The 9,606-nt window shown below is 30.7% G+C and overlaps 1 pseudogene across 1 annotated transcript; it reads right to left on the bottom strand.

Annotated features, from left to right (window-relative positions):
• Positions 1–390: 390 nt before the first annotated feature.
• On the bottom strand, positions 391–9,065 carry LOC144198506 (A-type potassium channel modulatory protein KCNIP2-like; annotated as a pseudogene). Its single transcript, XR_013326729.1, has 8 exons — positions 8,812–9,065; positions 2,392–2,689; positions 2,244–2,313; positions 1,725–1,795; positions 1,008–1,115; positions 827–931; positions 629–691; positions 391–568 (listed from the first exon to the last, which is right to left on the bottom strand). The product of XR_013326729.1 is annotated as an A-type potassium channel modulatory protein KCNIP2-like (transcript).
• Positions 9,066–9,606: the final 541 nt, after the last annotated feature.

Genomic DNA, 9,606 nt, shown 5'->3' with positions numbered 1-9,606 from the left:
AAATGTACTTAGATATTAAACAGTACATAGATATATTAAACAGTACATAGATATTAAACAGTACTTAGATTAAACTCTCTCACTCTCTTAGATATTAAACTCTCTCATGAATATAATTTTGAAAGCTGGTTTCAACAGTAAACTCTCACCGTTTGACCGGCGACCAAAAGACCGGCGACCAAAAGACCGGCGACCAAAAGACCGGCGACCAAAAGACCGGCGACCAAAAGACCGGCGACCAAAAGGCCGGCGACCAAACATCCGAGCACAGACCAGACATCTAATCCATTTTTTACTGAGGGCCATAACCAAAATTGTCTATTGTCGTCATTTCATGTTTCAACATGATTTTGTCTCTTTTACTAACTACCACAACACATGGTCAGTGACTTGAGTTCATGGGCTTTTTTTTATTATTTCCCATTATTATATTTCCATATAAAACATATCAACACACTGCGTCATGTAGACACAATACAATTGTATTCAAACTGAAAAAAAGGAGTAACGGTTGCCTCCTTCAGATGATGTCATCAAACATCTGCAAGGAGCGCATGATGTCCTCGTCCTAGAAGTAAAGCACAAGTCTTAAAACGGTGTCGGATATATGATTTCATAAAATTGTCACCTTTTGACACGTCTCCAAGAACTCTTCAATGGTAACAACGCCATCATTGTTCTTGTCCATTTTCTACAAGGGGACACCAAGTCAGTGTTAATATCTATGATTTAGATTCAAAATTTTAGTTTTACTTCATCTTTTGACTCATTTCATGTTTTTTGGGTTTTTTTTTTTTGGTATGTGTTTCACTTTTTTTTTTCCTACTTGGAAGAAGATATCTACGTGATCTTTGGGAGCGTTGTCTCTCATGCAGGGGTACGTGTACTTGCCCATCATGTCGTAAATGGAGTGCATAATATCTGTCATCTCCTGACAAAAACAAATCGTAGCCACGAGCCGTTAGTAAAAGACGAGAAATGGCACATTGCATCAGGCCTTCACGTACTTCTCGAGTGATGCAGCCATCTTTGTTCAGGTCGTACAGGTTGAAGGCCCAGTTGAGTTTATCTGTGATGGAGCCTCTCAGGATGATGGACAGACTAAGAACAAAGTCCTACAAACAGAAAAACTGGATGGAAAATGCAGACATAAACGCTGCACACATTAAATGTGTTTGTCTTTTGGCTTCAGAATTCTTGAAAAGCATTTAGTTTTCTGGTGTCTTTATGCAATATGATCAATAATAAGTACAGTAATACCTCGACATACGAGTGCCCCGACATAAGAGAAATTTGAGATAAGAGTAAAATTTTAGGCAAATAATTTATCTTGCGATACGAGCTAAATGTTGATATATCCAATTCAATATCCTCTTTTTGGTGTTTTTTCAGTGTTGGAACGAATTAATTTGTTTTTCGTTCATTTCTATGGGAAACGTTCATTTGAGTTACGAGCAACTCGAGATACGAGCTCAGTCCCGGAGCGCATTAAGCTCGTATCTCGAGGTACCACTGTAATAATTGTATAAAAATATGATTAAGATTTTAATTTGTTCTTAGATTTGTCATAGGACAAGTCAAAATATGCATATTTGTGTTTTGTATTTGGATCATTTCAAATTCAACGAATTTCTGTAATGACCATAAAAAAAAGTTACTTACAAAGAACTACTAAGAATCATTTATAAAGACTCGCCTGTACCAGCAAACCTTGTGTGTTTTACCTCAAAGCTAACAGATCCGTTGTGGTGTGCGTCAAAAGCCTCAAACAGGAAATGTGCATACATACTTGAATCTGCGGGAGGAGGAAAAACACACCTCACGTCACATTTTTACACCATTCATTGGCAAAGACAAAATACTACAATGTCCATATTTGTGGACACCTGGATTAAATTACCGTATTTATTCAAGTAAAAGCGCACCCATGTGTAATGCGCAACCATAATTTGTGACAAAAAATGTGTATACAATTTAACATCCTAGAAGTGTAATTCATCAGCATAATATTTTAAAAAGTCTGATTCATCATCATCAGATTACCAAAAAATTGAAAGCATTCTTCTTTAGTGTGAGCAGCCACTGGTCATAGAAGTGGAGTCCTTACTCGAACTTTACTTTAGTTTTTGGTTAAAAAAATGTTGTGTGTTCTAATCGAATAAATACGGTACGTTTGTTTGTTTTTTTTCTCTCCCAAATTTACGAAAACTAGACCCAATAAGGACTTCATTACTGCAACTAACCACCCTGAGGGAAGAACTGAGAATAGATGTTTTTAAATGACTCTTCATTCACAGCACCACTGGGACACTCCTGGAATGACAAGAAGATATAAAGACCATTCAGTTCATTGTGCTTTCAGGGGAGAGTAAATTTGCCAAGAAGACTCACATTTTTAAATCCCCTGTAAAGAATCTGTAGCTCTTTCTTACTGAAACTGGTTCGGCCGACGAGACGTTCAAGACCTTCGGGTCGGTATCGCACGGTCGACAACTCGCCATCATCGCTCATGCTATCTGTACAAGGGACACACAACACGTCATTACAGTGGAAAGGACAATGGACTAAGAGAACATGTGGGGACACTTGCTTTGATTGATGGATGCGCTGGTGGCAGAATGGTAGCAGGGTAGCAATTTCAGGAAGCGCTGCTTGATGCTCCTTTTTGTGGTTTTAGATGGAGGATTACCTGAAAGCAATACAATAAACATTTGAACCTACAATCTTTCACCTGAGAGGCAGATGGGCTAACTTGTGGTGGATTGATACTGTAATTCCCTTTTTTTAATGGGGAAAAAAAACTGAAGCAAGGTGGCAGGTGCAATTATACCAGCACAGGGAAGTTTCTCCAATATAATATAATATAGATATAAATAAATAAATATTATACATATTAGATATATATATATATATATATATATATATATATATATATATATATATATATATATATATATATATATATATATATATATATATATATATATATATATATATATATATATATATATATATATATATATATATATATATATATATATATATATATATATATATATATATATATATATATATATATATATATATATATATATATATATATATATATATATATATATATATATATATATATATATATATATATATATATATATATATATATATATATATATATATATATATATATATATATATATATATATATATATATATATATATATATATATATATATATATATATATATATATATATATATATATATATATATATATATATATATATATATATATATATATATATATATATATATATATATATATATATATATATATATATATATATATATATATATATATATATATATATATATATATATATATATATATATATATATATATATATATATATATATATATATATATATATATATATATATATATATATATATATATATATATATATATATATATATATATATATATATATATATATATATATATATATATATATATATATATATATATATATATATATATATATATATATATATATATATATATATATATATATATATATATATATATATATATATATATATATATATATATATATATATATATATATATATATATATATATATATATATATATATATATATATATATATATATATATATATATATATATATATATATATATATATATATATATATATATATATATATATATATATATATATATATATATATATATATATATATATATATATATATATATATATATATATATATATATATATATATATATATATATATATATATATATATATATATATATATATATATATATATATATATATATATATATATATATATATATATATATATATATATATATATATATATATATATATATATATATATATATATATATATATATATATATATATATATATATATATATATATATATATATATATATATATATATATATATATATATATATATATATATATATATATATATATATATATATATATATATATATATATATATATATATATATATATATATATATATATATATATATATATATATATATATATATATATATATATATATATATATATATATATATATATATATATATATATATATATATATATATATATATATATATATATATATATATATATATATATATATATATATATATATATATATATATATATATATATATATATATATATATATATATATATATATATATATATATATATATATATATATATATATATATATATATATACATATATACATATATACATATATACATATATACATATATACATATATATATATTTTTTTTTTTTTTTTTTTTTTTTTTTTAAGCCTTACTATACATGGGTATTTAAAAAAATCCTTCCAATAATGAACAAAATAATGTGTGACTGATTCGTGGTGTAAAGGTTAACTTGCGTGATTCCCATGTTGTTTCTATATAGTTGTAGTCAAGACCTTCCATTAATGACAAAAGAAAGTGTGGCCAAATTGTGGCGTAGAGGTTAAGTCACTTGACTCCCATGTGGGAGACCTGGGTTCAAATCCTGGTTGGTACACATTTTCACTTAGTTGTTTCTGTGTTCTTGCAATCAAGACACTCAAATGATTATGGAGGAAAGTGCAGCTATTTGGTGGCCTAGTGGTTAACTCCCCGGACTCCCGTCTGGGAGACCGGGGTTCGACTCCTGGATGGGACACTTTTTCACTTAGTTGTTTCTGTGTACTTCTTGTCAAGACACTCAAATGATTACAAGGAAAAGTGTAACAACTTGTTTGGCGCAGAGGTTGGTTCACTGGACTCCCGTCTGGGAGACCCGGGTTCGATTCCCGCTGTCGGCACTCATTTTCACTTAGTTGTTTCTGTGTACTTCTTGGAAAGACACTCAAATGATTACAGAGAAAAGTGTATTCACTTGGTTGGCGCAGAGGTTAGTTCACAGGACTCCCGTGTGGGAGACCTGGGTTCGATTCCCGTTGCCGTCGTTTGGCTGAAAATACTTGGAAAGAAGAATTGGTCAATGGAATAAGAAGAAGGAAAAAAAAAAAAAGAAAATTCTTTTACATTTATATTAAACACTTAGTCATACTTTTCAGCAAAAGGTTATATTCCGAACTGCCTTCGGCAGTTCGGAAGACACTTGATGGACCTGTATGTGCGAAAGGCGTTCTCGGGTCGGCCTTCGGCCGACCCTCGACCGCTTGCTTGGTCGGTGAACCGCCGACACCGGGAAGCGAACTCACGTTCTCTCCGTGCAAAGGCGAGTGTGCAACCCACTACACCAACTCGTGCCCCACTTATACATAGGTGTTGAAACGTTTTATCCAAGGAAATGGGGTGAAACACTTAGTCATTTTTTGGACAAAATGCTTCATCCACCATTGAAGACTTATTAAGTTAAACACTTAGGCATTTTAACTTATTCTTTTAACTGAATATTTGGAAAATCTTTGCTGGCACTGGGAATTGAACCCAGGACCACACCGGTGGCAGACTGATGACTTAGCCACTGGGCCACCAACCAATTAGAGAAAGCAGTAGTACTTATAGTTTTATCCAAGGAAACGGGGTTAAACACTTATTCATTTTTTGGACAAAATTGCTCCATCCACCACTGAATACTTCAGTTAGAAATTTAGCCATTAGAACTTATTCTTTTAACTGAATAATATTTGGAAAATCTTTGCTGGCACTGGGATTTGAACCCAGGACCACAGAGGTGGCAAGCGGATGACTTAACCACTGAGCCACCAACCAATGAGAGAATTTGGTAGTATCTGCAGTTTTACCTCTTTCATTTACCTGAATACTAGTGGGAAAATCTTTGCAAGCACTAGGACTTGAACCCAAGACCAAAGAGGTGGAAGACTGATGACTGACCCACTGGTCCACTGGGCCACCACTCTACAGGATTATGCAGTAGTATTTATTGTTTTGTCTGTTACAACTACAGGGTTCTCTCGCTACTTCGCGGTTCAGCTATTGCGGACTCAGAGCTTCGCAGATTTTTTGGGGGAAAAAATAATAATACAAATATTACATTGAAACAACATATTTTACAGTTTTTTTTGTTATAACATGAATTATATATATAGATATATATATAGATATATATATATATATATATATATATATATATATATATATATATAGATATATATATAGATATATATATATATATATATATATATATATATAGATATAGATATAGATATAGATATAGATATAGATATAGATATAGATATAGATATAGATATAGATATAGATATAGATATATATATATATATATATATATATATATATATATATATATATATATATATATATATATATATATATATATATATATATATATATATATATATATATATATATATATATATATATATATATATATATATATATATATATATATATATATATATATATATATAGTGTGTGTGTGTGTGTGTGTGTGTGTGTGTGTGTGTATTTATATGTATGTATGTATATGTCACGTTTGAAGATTATGTATATGGCCACTAGAGGGCAGTGTATAGTCTAATAGTGCAGAGACCATTTCAAAAGTCAAAATAATATTAAATAGACACCATAACAACACAGGCCCTACATCGCGGTTATTCACCTATTGTGGCAGGCCTAGGTACCTATTAACCACAATAAACGAGGTATTAGTTTATACTTGTTCCAATGAGTTTACTCAAAATGGACAGCACAAAAATGCAGCGATGAGTAACGCTTAGGAATGTTTAGTCTGGACTGGAAATTGATGACTCAGCAACAACCTATTATTTCTAAAAATACAAAATATATTCTTTAAGCATACTGGTTGTCTGCTATCTTATAAAACTAAGACACTTGTTCTTGGTTTTTGAGAATAAAGAAATTTTAGTTTACCTCTAGATCGCATTCTAGAATTACAGGATTTGTTACATGTTCGCCAATTACAGGTGATACTGCCAAAACCTATATGAGATTATTATATAGATTAAAGGTAAAACCTAATAAATTACATATTTGATATTTAGAGTACTTCACCTCCAAATAAAAAGGTTGGAAAGATGTGCTTGATTTAGGGGTGTATAATATACTATTTTTGATCATTGAAAATGTAAATATTAGCAATTTGTATTGTATATTTTTTAATTATTATAATTATTGGATTTTCATACTATTTGTATATAGGTTCTAGCAAACCCCATGACTATTGTGAGGATAAGCAGTATGGAAAATCAATAAATGTAAAATGTTTATTAAATCGAATTTTCCTACAGTTTCAAGACAACAACAACAACAAAAAATAACCCCCAGAAATAGAAATTAATAACATTTTTGGGGTGTCAAATTTGTCATTTGGGTGAAAAGATAAAAATTACATTCTAAGGTACAATACATATATTATTTTTCTTATTTTCCATATAATTTAGAGTTAAATTGCTTCAGAAACGGCATATTTAAGTATCTTTATCAGAATTATTTAAAATTGAACGGCCGGGTATGGTTTAAAATGTATTTAATGTATAAATAGAGTAAAATAGTAATAGAGAGAAAAGAATTTGCAATGTAGTGAAGCCGCGAAAGTTGAAACTGCAATTACTGTAAAATGTGAAATGAGTAACTTAGACTCACGCAACATGTTGTTTAAAATAAGGCAGTGTCACATGCCTTGCGGAGTTGAGCCTGTGTTGATACACCTGTTCACTGTTTGGTTAAGTTTCCCTTGTATGGCCATCTCACCAATAGTACAAACTGTCCGACGTGAAATAAAACCATTGTTTTGATAGTTTGTAAAGCAGTCAGCTGTGCATACTTCTATTCAAAGATTTATTATGAGAGCAGGCACGCAGTTATTTTTGGGTGACAATGTCTATTTTGGGATGAACTAAGTGGAATGATCAAGTGTGGTTGTTTTGCAGTGTGTAAGGTAGAAAAAGAGAAAAAAAAAACCGGGTCTTGTGTGCGGGGGAAGGGTGCATCTTGTTTGTATAATTATATGTCAAACACACTACACTGAAGAAGATGACAGGCGATGAGAAACGATGCAGAAAATGTATTCCTTTTCGTTTGATGCTTTTTAAATAAATAATCACTTATTCGTCTCATTAAAGCACTGAATGTCTCAGAGGATTAGGGTCACTAAGTTGGTTATTACTTTGGGCGAAAGGCGTGGAATAGTTTGGCCAATTGTGAGGCGCATAGAAATGAGTAACAAATTTACTCACATTAGATGGACAATATATAGTTTACACAGTATCTTTTTGGAATGTGAGAGGACGCCAGACTACTAAAGTAAAACTGAGTTGGGAAAACATGTATATCCCATACAGTAAAAATGTGGTCAAAAGTGTGAGATGCTTGATCTAGTGAAATCTAAAAATAAAATGGCATGAGTGATGCAAAATTGTGGTACTGAAAGATATTTGAGCAAACTTAAATTGAACTAAATGGGTTCAAAAGTGATTTTTCTTTATTTCTTCTCTATCCCAGTGACATAATGATAAGCAGAATAATTAAAATGCATTTCCAGTGGAAGGTAGAAGCATAATAATAGATATGTACATCAACTTTGTTTAGTATGTGGAAAAACTGCACCATGTTTCAACTATGTGAAGTGAAAGCAGCCCAGCCATTGAAATAAATGGAAAAACAAAGTAAGGTGTCATTTAAACAGAGAGAACAAAAGCAGAAACATTGAAGAAATCGATGGTGTACATCCCAAAGTGGCAAAAAAATGAGACAAGATCCACATACCTGTGAGCGGGTCAAAAGATCGATCGAGTTCAGTGGACTCGGACAAGCTGCGGTCTTGACTCTTGGATTTCATGGTGGTCCAACTCCCTACAGGACTGTAAGTGCTTCCGATCTGCGTGTGTTCATCTCGCAAACATCACTGAGGATGCTTAGTGTGGAGGAGAGCGATTATGTGGATGATCCCACTCCCCCTCCCTCTTTCCTTCCTCATCTCCAGCTGCTCTTCTTTCTACAGAAACTTTCAAAACACAGCTTGTTGGGCCCATCCCCCTTGAAGAGAGAGAGAGAGAGAATACACGCATGTGTGCGGCTAAAAGTTAGACATGATACATTTATTCGGGAAATTGTTATTCAAAAAATACTAAGCTGAATTATATTCTATAACATTTACAAGTGAACATAGTTAGACTTTGTGTTAACTTTTAAATGCTTTTGCTGGGGAAAAGGGGTTTAGATCTGGGGATTTTTTTTTTTTGGTCTTCTGTCAATTGTGAACCTCGGAGATTCGTGATTAACACTTTGAACGACAATAGTCAGTACAGTGAACATCTTTTCAAGTTATTAGTTCAACTCATTCGGTGTGTTGTGGTACAGTTAGTAAAACTGAAAATTGATATGGAATACACTAATTGGTGGCAATAGAAATTCAATACATTTCAACTAGGGACAGGTTGCAAATACAGTGTTCCCTCGCTATTTCGCGGTTCAGCCACCGCGGACTCAGAGCTTCGCAGATTTTTGGGGGAAAAATAAAAATAAAAAAATCCAAATATTACATTGAGAAATCTTATTTTT

The sequence above is a fragment of the Stigmatopora nigra genome, chromosome 6 (assembly GCF_051989575.1).
Source record: "Stigmatopora nigra isolate UIUO_SnigA chromosome 6, RoL_Snig_1.1, whole genome shotgun sequence".
In the NCBI taxonomy this organism is placed as follows: Eukaryota; Metazoa; Chordata; class Actinopteri; order Syngnathiformes; family Syngnathidae; genus Stigmatopora; species Stigmatopora nigra.
Note: the sequence above shows the minus strand (reverse complement) of the source record. Positions and strands in the feature narration are given on the sequence as shown.